Source organism: Anas platyrhynchos, chromosome 16 (genome assembly GCF_047663525.1).
Source record: "Anas platyrhynchos isolate ZD024472 breed Pekin duck chromosome 16, IASCAAS_PekinDuck_T2T, whole genome shotgun sequence".
In the NCBI taxonomy this organism is placed as follows: Eukaryota; Metazoa; Chordata; class Aves; order Anseriformes; family Anatidae; genus Anas; species Anas platyrhynchos.
Window position 1 is genome coordinate 16747860 of NC_092602.1, and position 18403 is coordinate 16766262.

Sequence of the window (18403 nt, forward strand, 5' to 3'; positions counted from 1 at the left end):
TGAGAAACAAATTATCCCTGCTGTCTTGTTGCCAGGGCACCCAGCCATGATCTTGCATCTTTCCCAAATCCCATCATCTCTGCCTCTGCTGGGCAGATGCTAGCCCAGAAGGAGCACTGCTGCAGCAGGCACAGCACCACTCACTGTATTTGCTCCTGCAAGCTGCACCCAGGAGGGCAGGGACTTTTGAACATCTTGTCTCTCCCTGCTGCTGTTGAAGAAAGCCCTCTGTGAGACATTCCCAACAGAACAAAGTGTTGGGACAGTGCAAGCCAAGACCTCTAGGTTGGAATGGGAACAAAAAGTGTATGTGGTGCTGAGCAGTGATGAGCAGACTTGCTCTGACATCTTGCCCTAGCAAAACTCAGTCCTGTTGACATACTGAGTCACACCACATTGTGAAAAGGGTAGATGCTGCTGCAACAAAGTAGATCCTGAATGGACTTCATTCTTACTTTGTTCTTTCCAATAAGGTCTGAAAGTAATGCGTTTGTAAGAGATGTGGACGTGGTCCCATGGGGAAACATGAGACACTATGTTCTTTCTAGTCTAATACTTGCTTGCTGTATTTAAATCTGATTAAAAGTCAGAGATGGACACCACCTAGATCTAAAGATGACTTTTTGCTGAAGATAAAAAGAATGCATGTAAATTCTCATCTGACTTACAGACAAAGCACTATGAATGTCTGTCACCAGTCAGAATTAGTGGCACACACTCACAGCAACTTCAAGCCTGTATAGGTTAAATTTATATTAGAATGCCTTCAAAATTCTTTTCATACCTCAGAAAATCTAAAGTAGAAAAAAAAAAAAAACAAAACTACACGAATCCACTCGCACTTTTGTTTCTATTTAATCATCTCTCCCTCCCTTAGATCTGTGGGTGGTTACAAATGCATTGTCCAAGCAGCTTGTACATACACTTTCAATAAAAGCCTTGTCAGTAGACCTGCAGGAACTGGTTACCAGTGGAAACTTATGAAAGGGAATGCCCCTCTCCTCGAGCCCACCCCCCACACTGCACCCCGATCAAATTCTTTGTTCCTGTGATGTGTGTACATTCACAGACTGCTCCACGAGGTCCCAAGACTGCAACAGTAATACAAACCTACCCAGCAGCATACAAACCTCCTGCAGGGTGGCCTGAGAAACAGATGTCAGACTCCTAAGCTCTGGGACAGATCCTTATGCTACATTCACACAAGAGTAGCATCCTTCTACAAGAGTAAATCCAACTTAGTCCCAGGGAACTACTGGGTCAGCCTCTGACTTTTCAGTGTGGCTATGAGCATAAGAATCTGGCAAGTGGAGTTGTTTAATGCAGATGTACATGGGTTTTTCCCCTAGGTCCATCACTAGCCATGTCTTTAAGTCTTTATTCCTTTTACAGCAAGTTTAGAAGGCAACAGTTGAGGTCATCAGTATGAGACTGATTTTATTAACTCTAACAGAGCTGTTGACAAAAGAATGAAGTGGAGATTAAATAAATGTCTCTGCAGTGTGCCTCAGGTCACACGGGAGATTACAATTAGAAGTGAATGTTAAATAAATAAATAAATAAAACTCCCTTCTAAAAATCTAACATTGTTCCAGCATTGTTTGCATGTTAAATGATTGACTAGGTGATTCAGACTGAAATGACACCCAGCAAAATACTAATTTTACAATCAAATTGTTTATGTAGGACCAGATTTGGGGGCATGACATCAAGAGATCTCATTCACCTGTGAAGAAAACTGAGAACAATGGAATTTAACTATTGTTTCATTTGATCTGTTGAAGAGGGTTTTTTCCATTGTATGAAATCTGTGGATGTATTTTCTAAGAAATTACTAATTAAATAGCACTTTGTTCCATGCATAGCCCCACTCAAATCATAAATTCAAATTTAAATACTCTTATTTCCGTGATGTGAGTTGCATTGAACTCTGTTTCAAGGGATGCATCAGGCCAGTTTATTATGTGCCATCTACTGAAAGGTACTTCAGAACATTTCACAAGGGATAGTTTGTAAAATGAGAGAGAAAGAGAGAATAAAGTGTTTTGGCCAGGTTTAAAAAGTGCATCCATAGTCAAGTCTGATATGGGGGGGGGGGGAGGGAAATCACATTCCATATACTTGCAGGAAAACATCTTATGTTTTAAGATTGCAATATTTGATATTTTGCAGTACTACAGTCAAGAAAGGTAATTTATAGGACAAACTAACCACAGAAAGAGAGTTGGCATAAAGTTTTCCAAAATTGTCAAGCAGTAAAGTTTTTACCATGTTATTAGAATGTAATTAAATATCCTAGGTAAAAGTTGTGAATCAGTTTTCTGAAATGCAAACTTAAAAAATAAGCAGCAACACTGCCTTCAAATAGGCAAGATAAAATAATGATAGTTTGTGGTATGCACACGAATACATGTACAAGCATGTTAATTACTTCTCTCTCTTAATTTGTTGGGTACAACAGACATTTGAATTAAATACACTCACTATCAGGGAAATAAAATCATTATCTTTGGTACTTACAGTCTTTAAAAACCAGGGCAGGGTCTCGATGAGGCAGAACTTGGGCAATTACAAGTTGCAGAGACTCCAAGGTTCTATCCATCTCTGCTCTGCTTTTCCAGAAAGCAGCCACAAGCTGCCCTCATGCCTGAGTCAGGCAAGTCCTGTACCAACTCTGGATTCCTGAGGAATCTCCCCACGTCTCCCAATCAGGCATTGCCTCAAACCCCACGACCCTCCGCAGGGTCCACCTCCCCGGACTGCTTATCTTTGCTGTATGCTGAGCTAATTAGCTGCAAAGGCAGGCTGACAGGCGCATTCCTACTCCTTCCTTCTGTTAAACACACCCACCTACAGGCCAGGGAGAGAAGCTAATCACCAGAAAGAAGTTTGTTTCATCGGTTTATTGGCGATGTGCTGAGGCAAAGACCTCTCTGGTTCATACCAAATGAATAAAGAGACTCTCTTGCTCACCCAAACCCTCAAATTATGGAAAAGATTGCAAATATAAGGAAATACTTATGTAAAGCTATACTAAACGTGATAGCCTGAAAGCAGCATGCAGGCTCTTGTTTGAAAACAACAAATTCGATAAAAAGTATGGTGTTTTTTTTTTTCTTCCTGTAACTATGTAACTGGAGAAGAAGGATATTAATGGCAAATAGAAAATTAATCCGATTAGCAAAATTAAACTTGTGATATATTAGGTTAACCCAATTTGAATCTGGTTTCCTGAAAAGCAGTTTCCTTACTCCCTATACAATAAATGTATTAAAATACCAGTGAATTAAACTTTTTACATCTAAAAGGACCTGTGGGATATGCAGAGGTCTGAAGAGGCACTCCAATCAAGGCAAACACAGATGCAGTGGCAAAAGCTTGAAGCACGAATGTAAATACATTGCTGTCACACACATTTGTGTAAGAGTCATAAACTGTACAAAATAGTTGCTTTGCTCAGCTTACTTTTATTTCAATTCCAGTAAAGTCTTCTTTTTGATTTGGAAAAAATCCCAAAGTAAGGATGTGTGTTCTTTAATTACTGTACAGTCTTTCCCAAAGAAAAATTATTTTTTTCTTTTTTTCTTTTTAAAGATGCAGCAGTGGAAAACTGCTGGGCAACCTTTTATCTCCATCACTTGCAAGTTTCAGTACATACTGTTTCATTTATAGAGTGTGCGTTGCACAAGGTGTATCTACTCTTTATCTTCATGTTTTGTTTACAAATTAATGAACTAACATTGTGTTTGTTTACTAAAACATTTAAAACCCATTTTGTTATTACCCGCACATTCCTTGCTAGGTGAATTCGCTAAGATAATCAATAATGCTATTGTCTTAACCTCTGCATTTTCCCAAGTTCACTCTAAGAGAACTCTAAACTTCATCCCATGTGTAAACTTTGTGGCAACCTTTGATGACTTCAGATATTTCAGGAATTCTGCTGCTTTGAAAAAAAAAAAAAAAAAAAAAGGCTTAATAAAGATATATTAAGCTGTAACTCCCTCACTTACTCTACTCTCTGAAAAGTCTCGTCTGGCAGAGTAAATGAAAATGATAACTTACAGCCATCCATTAGAATACCTTTAAAAGAGTTAATGGATGCTTTAAAGGAACGTTTTGAAAATAAACAGCATGGATTTCCATCATTCCATCCTTTCTATTCTCATGGAGCACAATAAAACGGGACAGGCTTTGTATATTTTTGGAACCCATTACCAAGACAGACTTCAGGTCATGCACCAGAAAGAACTCACCCACTGTGAAAAGCTCTAAATTAGAAGCCAAAAAGTGTGTGCACATCTTATGCAAAGAGCTTCAACTGAAATCTCATTAAGCAGTCACTGAAACAACCCCTTAACAGATAAGAGTGTAGAAACATAAAAGTATGTTTTTTCCCTTTACATTTAAAATGGAAATAAAATTAAATTCAATTAGGCTGCTTTTCTGCCCGTGCTAAAAAGAGCTATTTGCATCAGGAAACAGCCCTACATACCTTGATAACAATCACATTTAAGATTTAATTGGACTTCCTTACTTCTGTCACCAGACCTTCCTGCAGCTTTGATGCTAAAAGAAACACTTATCTATTACATCTCTGCTCCGGCCTGCCATGCTTTTAAGAATGTATACCGCTGCTAGCTAAGACTAGTTTTTTTATTGTAAAAGCAAAAAGACAGAAGTTGAAAACTTTCAAAGCAGAGCATGCTGCAAGACAGGACAGAGGCTGTAATTCTCAATAGACTAAAAGCTGATTTTCAGTTAGGGTAAAGTAGAATATAGATAGTATCAGGTGTGAGTAAAAAATCAACCTCAAATCCAAACTTCCTCATTTCCCCAGCCAAGGAAAAGATTTAAAACGTTGCAAACTATGGGTTGATGACAAACTTTACCATGTCATAGGTCTCTAGGAAGGCTCTTCACCTAGATCACAGATACATCAAGATACTTGTTTTTCTAGGTCTTCAGAGACCCAAAATAACATTAAAAAAAACATGGTAATATTTTTTAAAAAGAGAAGTTCAGAATGCTCACCACTTTATGTAAATTGTTAAATGAATTAGATTTATTGGTAACTGCACAGCCAAATTCAAAACCTGAGTGACTGCCAGATCTCTACAGCACTGACTTATTCCTTTTCTCTTATCTATAGATCTTTTCAAGATCTATACAAGATCCTGGAGTGAAAGGAAAAACAAGTAAGAATTGCTTGGTTCAAAGAATCATAGAATCATAGAATATCCTAAGTTGGAAGGGACCCTTAAGGATCATCAAGTCCAACTCTTGACACCGCACAGGTCTACCCAAGTTCAGACCATGTGACTAAGTGCACAGTCCAATCTCTTCTTAAATTCAGTCAGGCTCGGTGCAGTGACCACTTCCCTGGGGAGCCTGTTCCAGTGAATGTACATTATCATGTTGTTTGATGATCCTTGTACAGGTTCAAAAGAAATTTTAGAGTGTTAAAAGCTATCAGTTTTTATTTCCTTTTGATTTTTAATTAAATCAAACAAATATCTGTTTGTAACCTGAGGGCAGAATTTCACATTTAAATTTTATGTTGTAGGAACAAAGGAAAATTTTTAAAGAGGAATCCTCTGCACATCAGAAGATTCTTAATCTATACAAAAACAGTAAAATTGACCTAAAACAAGATACTGTTGGAAATACTGTACTTAAATGATCGTACCTAGTACTACTAATTTATTTTAAATCACAGTCGATATTTTTAACTAGGAACACAAAATAAAATCATGCAAACAAAACCAGAGGAACCAGCGTGATGTTTATTAGTTTCCAAAAATACACGGTATCGTTAAGAACTTTTTCCTCCACTGTATAAAAGGATGCTTGGTTATTAGGTAACTGTTTTAGCTGTATGTACTGTGAGTTTTCTCATGTTCGGTGGCAGCTATGATAAATTATCCCCAGAAACTAGCTGCATCCAAGCTTGACTTAATGTTGTGCATATTTTCTCGACGTTGTTTGGTATAAACGTTTGCCTCTCCTTTCTGTAGTCGTCGCCTCAGAGCAGACTTCTGCTGTTTTGTCAGCTGACGTTTTATCTTCCTTTTCACCAGTTCCTACAAATAAATAAACAATTCAGTATCAGAAGTTTTTGAACATCATTTAGTACTAACATTACCATAATGATACTGTATTCTCAGTACTAACATGAACATGTGGTAGTGAACCTGTCGAGAAGACCACCATGCGCTGAGCAGCTGGTGATCCACACCAGGGTTAACTCGAGTTTGCCCAGGCCTGCCCTGTGCTGTGCTGCCCATACTGTGTGGCCCCAGAACCCCCTGTGGGGCTGCACAAATCCCTTGGCCTGGGGCAAACTCAGCCAGCTTCTTGGGACAGAGGAGCCTGCAGGCAGCTTCCGCCTGGTTCCAGTGATTACCACTGCTCTGTGGTCTTGCCTTTATCTAACAGAGCAGAAAGAAGTTATAATAAGAACTTCACCTCTTCTCAACAGCAGAAATTGAGCAAGCAGAGTTGTTTCTTTGTAAGAAAATCATGTAATTATCTCAACTGAGTGAAAGGGGAGAACCTCTGCTACAGACAAGGTCTACAGTATAGCTATGTGGTTTGGAGTCAGGGTCAGGGCTCTAGCATTTGAAGGGGTGTACGATCACCTGTGCTATTTTTTTTTTCTTTTAGCGTTAGCTCTAATAAAAAGCATCTTAGGTGATATCTTGCAGAGTTTAGGTGCCTTTCATTCAGGAATCATAATGAACCAGTACTTTTCAGTGCAAAACATATGCCTTCAGCAAAAATGATAATGTCCTGTGCTTGGAGATTTGACAAACATCTTGTAAGTAGAAAAAGGACCAAGAGAGTTTGCTCCAGCACAAGGAGAGATCTCCTTGTCCTTATCACAACCCATGAATATTTTTTACATCATCATGTTTTCTCCCCCTTTTTCCACCTGAGGACAGGGCTAAGAGAAGCATGGAGGAGCTGAGGTACCTGCTGGTGCAAAATTACCCCACAATCTAGTAACATTTCTTTTGCATTTACCCCAATTTCTCTTGCCTTGTTTTTTGTTTATGATACTGTCAGCACATTAAGTAGTAAGTTGGTAGTTAAGTCAGGAACCAGAAAGAATTCTTTTGGCACTGTTTAAAAACTGCTGTGACTAATACAACTAAATTATGCAAATACAAGGTAGTAAATAAATCCAGGTACCCAATGCTGATTTCAGTAAGAATGCTGTAGTAATTACATAGTATTCACCTGAATAGTAGTTTCCTAAGCTTTACCACATGCAGGTTGACTATCAAAAATGTGAATAAAAAGAGTAGTATAAGATCTGTCTTTCTTTCCTCGGAAGCTTAGCAGAACTCAGTATTTAAACAAGAGCATTTTGGAAATTAAATCTGTGAATGCTCTTTAAAAATATTCCAGAAGAAATTCCTGAGGAAAGCTGGTAAGAACTAGTTTAAACTGGGCCACTGATGTTTTTCTTCTGTCAGTAAGACAATTGTCATCCTCTGCTTTTTATAGGCAGAGCTCTGAAAGAAGGCTTCTCTACTTCTCCCACTTCAGTGGACAGATGACTTCCTTCACAGTTCATACAAGGCTCGCTAGAAGAAACTTTGCAATACAAATACCAGATATTTTCACTATGCAAAAATGTAAATTCACAAAATACTACTGCTCAACCACAGCATGCAAGTCTCACTAGTCTCTCCATCATCCTAAGCCTGACTGTAAGCAAAATGAATAAACAAATCTATCATTTATTATTTAAATTTTTGCATAGTTTGCATTATTTCCTATAATTAAATTGCAGCAGTCCCTACAAAGATTTGTACAAGCACAACAAGACATTTTATTTTGTCTGGAATAGCTTATTGTCTGTAACTCATAAGGCTTTCTTTTTGGCACAGTCACCCAGCTATGACTGCACCTACTGCTATTACTGCTATTGTTTATACATGCCCATATGAATTCCTTCTGTGTGTTTAATCTGGAAACCTGCTTATGTTTTAATGTGTTTCTTCATTGAGAAAGCTATATAAACAACAGAGAAGTGCTAGAAGCAGTAACAGGCATTGGCTCTAAGCAGCTCAGTGGGTCTTACTGCAGTGCCTTTTGTGTTTTTCGTTTTGCAATCACGTTCTGATGTTACAAATAGCTCATCATGCATATCCTTTCTTTAGTTCTAGTATTCAAAAGTTCAAATAAGATTTAACAATGGGCAGAAACATTTTACTTAGCGTAAGAGCATATAAATGGAAAGATTACACAAAGTAAATTGACACAGGATGTTTATGTGGCTGAATCTCTTGAAAGCTGCTTCTGCTTTTATCTTTCTTTTAGAACAGAATATTAGGTACTTAAATGCCATTTGAATATTTTAACAAGTTCGATGTGTCTGCCTACAGAAAAAACATGTGTTCGCTAAACAATCAGGAAGGTTTCTACAGTGAGTGACCACTGCTACCACCTACTGGTGTACAGAAATATAATTTCAAATAGGGATCTATAGGCGATTCCAAAAGAAATCCTACACATTTAGGTTAGCAAACTGAAAGGGAAAAAATATGTATCGCATGGATCAGAAGCCAGGCGATTCCTAGCATTTATCCTAGCATTTATCCTAGCTCTTCTTTACTTCATTTCATAATTCAAGGCTAATTCTTTTTCTCCTTAATAAGGCACAAGGCCATGTCCTACAGTAAGAACAGGGATGACTAACAAAAGTCTCTCTTTCCTTCACACGAAGTCCTGTAAAAGTCTTACACAACTTGCAAACATGCTGTTCCCTAACACATTTTTTTATGCATAAAACTGGCCTTTCTTCCATTTAAAATTTAGACACACTCTTTAAAATGTGATAGAGGTAGCCATACTGGATAGTATACTGAGTAGGGATGAAGAAAGATGTAAAATTCTGCCACAAAGTATTGATTTATGTAATGCTGAAAGTCAAATTCATATTGCCAAAGACACCATGACTACAATGAATTCATATCTATGTTTCAGAAATGTGGTAAGAGATGTGTTAAAAAGACAGATGAAAAAAGGCCAAGTTAAATCTTTACTCACGCATGCAAATTTAAAATACAAAAACATTAATTATGGGCAACAGAATTGATTTCTAGCAACAGAAATGAAATTAAAGTTGCTAATGCCGGAGTAGAGCTTTTGTGAAAGAGCAAAGAACAACACATGAAGTACAGCACTGGATATAATTCACTTGTAAACATGTAGAAAGCATCAGACCTATTTTCTGTGAACATGGAACTACAAACCAAAGATGTACATAGTAGTAATCAATTAAAGACAGTTACTGCTAACTACGTATTTGTAAAAATATCTTCAACAGCTACGTCCTAAGATGGTATCAGAGTAAACTAGACAGTAGCAGTAATAATTACCGGTGGAATGGTTGAACAGCTCCCAACACTGCTGGTTGACGTACTTTTAGTTCTTGTTCTGTGCTCCGCAATATGAACCATACTGTCTTCATTTCTAAAATATGTAAATTAATGTTTTATTCCATTCAGTGAGCATCATGTTTCAGTCATTTTTTTGATATACAATCAAAAGTGCTAGCAGAACATTTGAGTACTACAGAAAGAACATTTACATTTGAAATATTAACACTAGTTCAAAAAACACATTTTATGACAGGAAGGATTATAGTGCAATAGCCACATACATACTACACAAAGTAGTGTAAGAAAAAGAAGCTTCAGAACACTAAAAAGATTAATTCAGATTCTGTACATTGCCTAGGCGTAGAATTTCACGAAAAAGGAAAAATTCAAAAAGAAAACAGGGTATATGAACTTTATATATGCATTCAGGTACATGGGGAGCTTGCAAACTAATAGTTTGAATTTTATATAAGAAGGGGTTAGCTTAAAGGTAAGAAGGAATTTCCAAGTGTGTCAGTAAAGGCATTAAAAGCCACATGGTATGACGTTCAGTAAAATATATTTGAATAATATATTCCAAAGAGCTTGTTCTTGCTAATTTCAGCCGAATGAGGGGCAGAGGCTGAGAAAGAGCACTCTAATTATAAACTCACTTGTCAAAGCTACTTAGCAGCAGCAGCGTTTTAATATAAAAAAAACCTTTTACTCACATTATTACTAGAAATAAAGAAAAAAGAAGAAAATTTCACCACACCACTAGACAGTAAATATAAGTATTTACCTGTAAGGTCTCAATTCCTTATTTAAAGTTGACAAGTCAACCAGATCAGGGCATTCATCGTTGTCCTTATCACTGCTGCCCTCTGTCTGATTTTCAGCAGCATTGTCAGGTATTCTTTTGTGCTCAGAAAAACCAAGTGCACAACTCTCTGCATCTTCACTGGACTTCGAAAGCACAGGCTGCCCTTCAACCTTTTCTAAGGCTGAACTCAACTCTGACATACTCAGTCCTTGTGAATTTTCACTACTTTCTGTGGCTTCAGCATCTTCACTGTGATAACAAGTCTTCAGAGGTTCTGCTTTCAGAAACCACTTCATATATGAAGTCTGCATTGTTTTCTTTATCTTGGCTGAGGAAGTTGGCGTTACTTTCAGCATCTTCTACAAATTCCCTCTCCTCTGTTGTATGATCATCCTCATCAGAGCACTCTGGGAAAAGCAGCTCATCATCTTCCTGCATTTCCTTTGTATAACCACTGGCAGCAATCTCTATGTCAAGAGAACTCTCTCTCCTGAAAGAAATAGAAGTGAGCTTTCTTTTAATATATCAAATCATTATGCTGTATTTTGGATTAAAAATACTATCCAGTTAGACTATAATTACCATGCTATTAACAAAAAGAGTATACTCCATTGGAACATAGGTAACATATTACAGTGCAGGGCTTTGGGTAGTTAGCAGAATGTAGCCTGACAGAACCAGACTTTCATACAAGATGATTCCATCTTCATAATCAGCACTTACTGAAAGCAAACAATTTGATTTTAACAAATATAATACTTAAATTATGCTTGTGCAAACAGAACGATGAAGGACATGTTGACACACACACAGACAATTCCCCTTTGAGAAAGGGCTCAGAGTGATATAAAACCCTTTTAACTGAATCAGCTTTGCTCTTAAAATATGTGAGAAAATTGTTTGCTTTTCAAAAGGGACAAGCTACAGTAGGAAAATTTTGAAGATAATATTTGAAGAGGCGGTCACCACATGTACTAGCATTTTTGAAAATTAAATTTAAAATTAAAAACTAAGTTAATACTTGATCCCCCAGGACTGTTAAATATGGTTTTAAGAGTCAGAGAAACTAATTCTGCGTCACCGTAACATTTACGGCATTTGGATGTATCTCCTTCCCCTAGCTGCAAGAGGTAAGACGAAGGAGACAGCAGATTTTAAGACGTGCTTCAGTTTTTGGAAACCACTTTTAGTAACTGCCAGTGAAGAAAGTATGTATCCTTTTTACTGTAAGAATGACAAAAATATTTCAAATTGGCTCTTTTTCCCCCTGTTCACTTCTAAAATCATCTCTCAGAGGCATCCATTTTTCTCAGAAAACCAACGTAACTACCATAACATGGGGGAATTACGAGTCAGCTGGCATTTTTTACCTGATATCTTGGAATGATGGGAAGAGCTCACTCTCATAGTTGAAGCATTTCTTAAAAAACTCCTTAATGCAGTTAACATCCCTGTCAAAATACCTGTTTAAAAAATACAGAATTGTAAAAATGCAATAATCAAGGAAATTAAGTCTACTGGTATGACAAACTTTTACTCTACTTTCTTGCCTTTTATTTGAATATTAATAACCATCAGTGACTCGAAGTGAGAAAGTACACGTGTAGGTATACATACATAAATGCAGATTATTTCTATTCATTTCTTAATTGAAAGAAATAATATTAACTGAGAAGCAATTAATTACACATTTATCCTAAGGAGATTTCTACTCATTCATGAAACAAATTGCATTTGTAATGTATGGTGAAAACAGTAGAAAAAGAATTTGAAGCAGGCTTATGAAAACAAATCATGGTTGACTATTTGTTGTTATCAGCACTTAACTGGTTTATTTTGCATACATCATTTGTACGTACCATTCAGCATTTGGATGTGATGTTGATATCATCTGAGGGAAATCAATCATAGTGACATGATCATCATTATCCAGTATGAGATTAAATTCATTGAAATCCCCATGAATCAAACCATGATTGCCAAGTTTTACAATTAGATCCATTAATTCACTGTAGACAGCGGCAGGGTCTTCGATGTGGTGTACTTGGCATCTGGAAAGTTAAATAAAAAAGAAAATATCCTGAACCCTGAAGGAATTAATTTAAAAATATAGACAAGGCATATGAGTTACATCTGAGAGAATGACAGGGTCACAATTTGAGTCGTAAGGGATCTCCAGAGGTTACTAGTCCAATACTCTGCTCATAGCTATGTCAATTCTGAGATTAGATGAGACTAATCAGAGCTCTACCAATGCGGGCTTGAAAGTTTCCAGGGATGGAAACATACTGTGCAATCTCCACCACACTGCCCTCATGGGGAGAAAGCTTCTCCTATCTCCAGGTTAAATCCCTCGTTTTAACTAAAGCCCTTTGTCTCTTGTACTCCTATCAAACACGATGGTTATGCTGCCTAATTTAAACAATGGATCAGCGAATTTTTATGTCTGGATTGTTTTAGGTAACTTAGGTCTTCTTGTATTCAAATGCCATTCAAATGTCTCACAAAAAAGTGTTTTCAAGACTAAGCTGGGGATAAGGCAAAGCCAAAAAAAAAAAAAAAAAAAGCTTAAAGCACTCCAGAATATACTCCAGCATAAACTCCAGAATAAAAGCAAAGTATATGTTTTGCCCCAAAAGTGCGCAGAATAGACATCACCTTATTTTTACAAGCAGAATAAATAGGCAGCTGTCTTATTATACCAGGAGCTGTCAAGAAGCCGTCATTTACAGCTAATTTGTGATATATTTTGGCCTGAATGCAACACTGTAGTGTTATGAGAACATATCAGTTGCACATACAAACAAAACACAATGGAATTCAAGCAGCTCTGTAATAGGCTGCTGTTGAATATTTTCATATTAACAGCAAAATTAATTGGTGACATTTCTTATAGCCAGAGGTCTGTATCATAAAATATATCATTTGTTCTTTGAATTTGGAAGTCATCTAAACTGGTATCTTCTGAGATGCTGATCACCTGAAATAATTTCTCATCTAGTACAGCATCTCCTTCAGGAAATGCTTAGTTAAAATTGCAGAACTGGGATAGCATGGTAAGCCTCACCTGCAATGCCCACATGTAACTTTAAAGCTTTCTGTCTACAGGACAGATGTGGAACTATTTAACAAAGGCGGGGAAACGGGATAGAATAAAGTCTTAAAAGGCACTTCTTCAATGTAACTCTTCAACTGTATACTTTGGGATTAATTACACTGAACCTTTGTTACTGTACATTATACAGAGTATCAAATAGCTATTTTGCATTCTGCTATGGAAACAAAACAAGCCATTCATTCACATACAAAATTCAACATTTTTTCATGTTTCTGGATGTTGAAAAACTGAAGAAAAGTAATCTTCCTTGAGCAAAAAACAGCGTTCAATGCACACAAATACATAAAATAAAAAATAAAACAAACAAAAAACAAACACCCCCCAAAAAAATCAACACAGAAGTTCTACAGTGGCAACTGTACAAGTTGTAATCCTACCTGAATCTTTACCACAACATGGATCATGAACTGGAGCTCAGAACGTGGAGGATACACAACTCAATACTGAATATTTGATATACTGAATATATCAATATTGAATATCATTGAATAGATAACATATAGAACATAAAATTTCTGTGTAGAAAATGGTTGTAGCACTAACCTCTGTATCACATTGCTCCTCTGATGTATTCCGTACTTAAAAAAAAAAAAAAAGTCTATTTCCACCAGTCTTTTTGGACAAAGAGAGTATGTTTTTAGTTTTCCTTCTCTCACCAATTTCTCCAAATATAATGAAGCAGAACCCTAGCTGTTCTGGGCCTGACTTTATTCATGCTTTATTCAGCATGATCAGAACTGACTCACACGATAAGGAAAAACGTCATCCCTGCTGTCTTACTGAACCTATCGTTGTTAGGGTTTCTGTAAAACAGACTTCAAGCTTCCAAACTTACTAAGGGTAGCCATCAAGGAGTTCCATAATAACTGCATGCCTGTTGTAGTCTACAGGTTTTGGAACAGGAAATCCTCTGTCATACAAAGCCTGGAAAGAGACAACATATTGAAAAAATAAAAGATAACCATTAAGAAAACATTACATACCTGACAAACTACAAATATAAGATAAGCAGTTAAGCACCATTGCGGAAGCAGCATCCTACACATTATTCAACTGCTAACTGTAAAAGTCAAATCATGTGCTTAAGGAGGAAGAGCAATCTGAATTTTCACTACTAACTATGCTTCTGTATTTTCCAGAGTTTAGTTATCCTGCAGGTGGCAGGAAAACACAACAGGATAGAAAAACAGCAGAATCGTATCTGGTCTGTTAGCTTAAGAAACCACCAGCAGATAATTGGGAATAGGGTGTTAGAAAAAGGTTCAACAGTTCTTGTAAATACAGTTTGGCCTGGTCAGGTAATCCACACTCAGTCTCAGTAAGGCAAAAGTTTCTTCTTAAATATTAATATCCAGTATTACACTACATTAAAGATTAACTAAAGGTAGGCCATAGTATTTTGTAGCTCTGTTAGCTTGCTCTAACCATATTTACCAAATCATTCACTTGATTCACAGAATGGCTCAGGTTGGAAGGAACCTTAAAGACCACCTGGTTCCACCCCTTCTGCCATGGGCAGGGACACCTCCACTAGACCAGGCTGCTGAAAGCCCCATCCATCCTGGCCTTGAACACCTCCAGGGATGGGGCATCCACAGCTTCTCTGGGCAGCCTATGCCAGTGCCTCACCATCTTGAGCACAGAATTTCCTCCTAGTATCTAATCTCAATCTACCATTATTTTAATTTAAAACTGTTACTCCTTGTCCTATCACAACACTCCCTGAAAGAGTCCCTCCCCAGCTTACCAGTAGGCCCCCTTAAGTACTGCAGGCTGCTATTAGCATTCCCTTAAGCCTTCTCTTCTCCAAGCTAAATAACCCTGACTCTCAGCTTTTCTTCACAGGAGAGGTGCTTCACCCCTCTGATCACCTTTGTGGTCCTCCTCTGGGCCCACTCTAACAGCTCCACATACTTCTTGTGCTGGGGGCCCCAAACCTGGATGCAGCACTCCAAGTGGGGCCTCACAAGGGCAGAGCAGAGGGAGACAATCACCTCTCTCCACCTGCTGGCCACTCCTCTGTTGATGCAGCTCAGGAGGCTGCTGGCCTTCAGGGATGCAAACAAATACTTCTGGCTTATGTCAAGCTTTTCATCCACCAGAACATCCAAGTCCTTCTCTGCAGGGCTGCTCTCAGTGTGCTCTCCTCCCAGTTTGAAACTCATCGCTTACAGACCTAACAAATACTCTGTAATTATGTTTGTGGAAGTGATCCAAATTGACAAGACTAAAATACTAGTAGATACTTCACGAATTTTCCCTAGCATATAGTCTTTCCTAAGACAAGGTTAAGTGAAATGGCGATAGTTTATTCACTGCCTTTATTAAGACTCAGATGACTGGACAGCTTCACCTGAAATTTTATGGAAATTGCTTCAGTTCCATACGACTTCCATGGCAAAGTTTGATTTTGTCACTTGAAAGTATACAAAATGCATCAGCACTGTCATTCTCTGAAATGTATACTTTAAGTCCACTAAAAAAAACAAATAAAAAGCATACATCCTAACATATACTGCAAATATGAAGTGATGAGAAGATAATCTGAGAAGTACATTCCAGACTATTACATCGTTGTTAATATGGTGCAAACAACCACCTACCTTCATGTAGGCAAACTCTTTCATTGCTGCTAGCCGGGATAAATACAGCCATGACATTTTGTGCCTGTGCTTATGGTAGTCACGCTTATTTTTCAGGCTGCGAAAGGAAGTTCTTCCAAGCCTGTGCAATTTCATTGCAAACTGCTGCTCGTCTTCATTTGCAACAATATAAATATCTAGGAGAAAAAACAGCAGCACAGATCTGAGAAATAAATGGTATCTGACAGGTATATAATGCAACAGTGCAGTGAGAAATCGGTTACTTGACTTCTTGTAACTGCTATTTCTGGAATAGCAAAGTCTACTACACTTCTTTTAACAGAAAAGACAACCAAATTTGTATATTATGTATTACAAATCTGAACAAGAAGAAGTCATTGGTGAAGAGATTATGCTGCTCCACTAGTAGAATATCATAGAATCATTACGGTTGGAAAAGACCTCCAAGATCATCTGGTTGAACCATCCATCTGATCTGAAACATATTTCAGACTAGGGGATAAGAAGTAACTTAATGGCACACTAGAAAAGACTTCTCCTGACTGGACAGAAAACTCAAGGTACCTCTTACTTTAAAACAGTGTTAGCAATTGGCTATGTTTCATTTTTACCATTTGTCCCCAATAATCCTCTTTTTTTTTTTTCGTCATTTTTTAATGACAAAAGACATGCTGTGCCAAATTACAATCAACATATGAGCATGAGAAACCAAGATAGCACTCCAATAGTTTGGACTGTATATTACTTTTTTTTTTTTTTTAGGTGGGATGAAACATTTGATGTTAATCTTTTTGACAGAAGGCTTCAAAATTCTTTGCAAGTCACAAGACAACTGTCACCTGTTTGCAAAATACCTTTTAAGGAACCATCCAAGAATTGTACAAAATGGTCAAAGTGGAACAACACTTGTGAAAAAAATCAGATGTAGTCAAGACTCACACAGAACTTGAAGTGACCATAAATTTTGGTGTTTGACAGATTAACTGATATGACTATCCAAAGGTAAATTCACCAAGTTTCCAACAAATTAACAAAAATACAGACCCATTTCTTCTAAAAAAAAAAATTATATACTGAAAACACTTTTTTAAATTACCTGATTCTTTGCCAACACCCATCTGGTTTCCAACAGAACTGATGACTTGCCGGGAAGACAGAGTTCTCAAGGCAAGGTAATCATATCCTGCCTTAGTTAACCGATAGCCCTGGACAGCTAGGAAAAAATAAATTACACAACATTTCATTCCATATTATGCATGTGTTTCTTTTAAAAGAAGTTTCATTTTGGTCTCTCTTTTTTTTTTTTCCTGCTTATGGTACACAACACTCAAATAGTATTTTCACTGTTGGCTAGTATCAACCCAACTTGACAGTAAGTTTAAATTCGTGCAAGCCTTTTGAAAACCAACTGGATAAAAAGTAGACATTTTGTTAGCCCCTTGGTAACGCAGGCAGTGACAATGGTTCAAGTTGCATAGGATTACTTTGAAAGATGATTACTTAGGAGACACGGCAAGGATTCAGGATTGTTTCAAAGACCTAAACCAAACCTTAATGGTCTGAAAAACGGAGACAAAAAGGAGATGAATTTCATGAAGACTCCCACATTGTGCTTGCAAAGCCAGATGCAAGTGCAAGACTAAAGGAAATCCAACGCTACTAACAGAATGGGACAGAATAAATACTACTTTAGTGATCGTTCCTGACCGGCTGAAGGTATAAGGCTTTTGCAGTCCGCTCCAGTTTGTCTGCTGTAAGACTGTAACACATTTGGGCTGATCCCTATGTGAACTTAAATACTACCTTAGCTAACAATTATTTATTTTATCCACGAATTTGGACGAATGAATCCATGAATTTCAGAAATCACCAACACCATTTGTTGCTGAAGGAGTTCACATTCCCCAGCTAGCCCCAAGGCGAGACGGGGCTCACAAACGCCCCGGATACCCGAATGACCAAGCTACCGCACTTCTGTGGCGCTGAAGAACCGGGAGGGCCGGGAGGAGGCTCCCAGCGCAGGCCCCACACTCACTTTTGGTCCGCTCGTAGGCCAGGAGCTTGTGCTTGGCCAGCTCCCGCAGCACCTTGTTGCAGCCGCCGTGCTTCAGGCTGGCGATGGGCGCCACCAGGCTGCCAGGCACGATCTCGTGGTTCTTCATGCCCATCTCCACCTGCCGGGGGGCGAGAGGGAACGGTCGGCGGCATCAGCGGGGAGGGGACGGGAGGGGAGGGGGGGGGGGGGGAGCTGCGCCTTCCCTTCCCTTCCCTTCCCCTGTCCCCGTCCCGTCCCGTCTCACCGCGGTGAGCACCCTGAAGTGCTGCCCGCTGAGGTACCGCAGCACGGCCACGTTCAGCTTCCCCATGGCGGCCGCGCCCGCACCCCCCTCACAGGGCTGGCCGGCCTCACGCGGACGCACCGCGCATGCGCACGCCCCCCTCTCCCCTACCTCGCCCTACCGGCGGAGCTTGTTTTGGGTCCTGG

At 38.4% G+C, this 18403-nt stretch overlaps 1 pseudogene; it reads right to left on the minus strand.

Annotated features, from left to right (window-relative positions):
* Nucleotides 1-5765: 5765 nt before the first annotated feature.
* On the minus strand, nucleotides 5766-18362 carry LOC139998788 (serine/threonine-protein kinase RIO2-like; annotated as a pseudogene).
* Nucleotides 18363-18403: the final 41 nt, after the last annotated feature.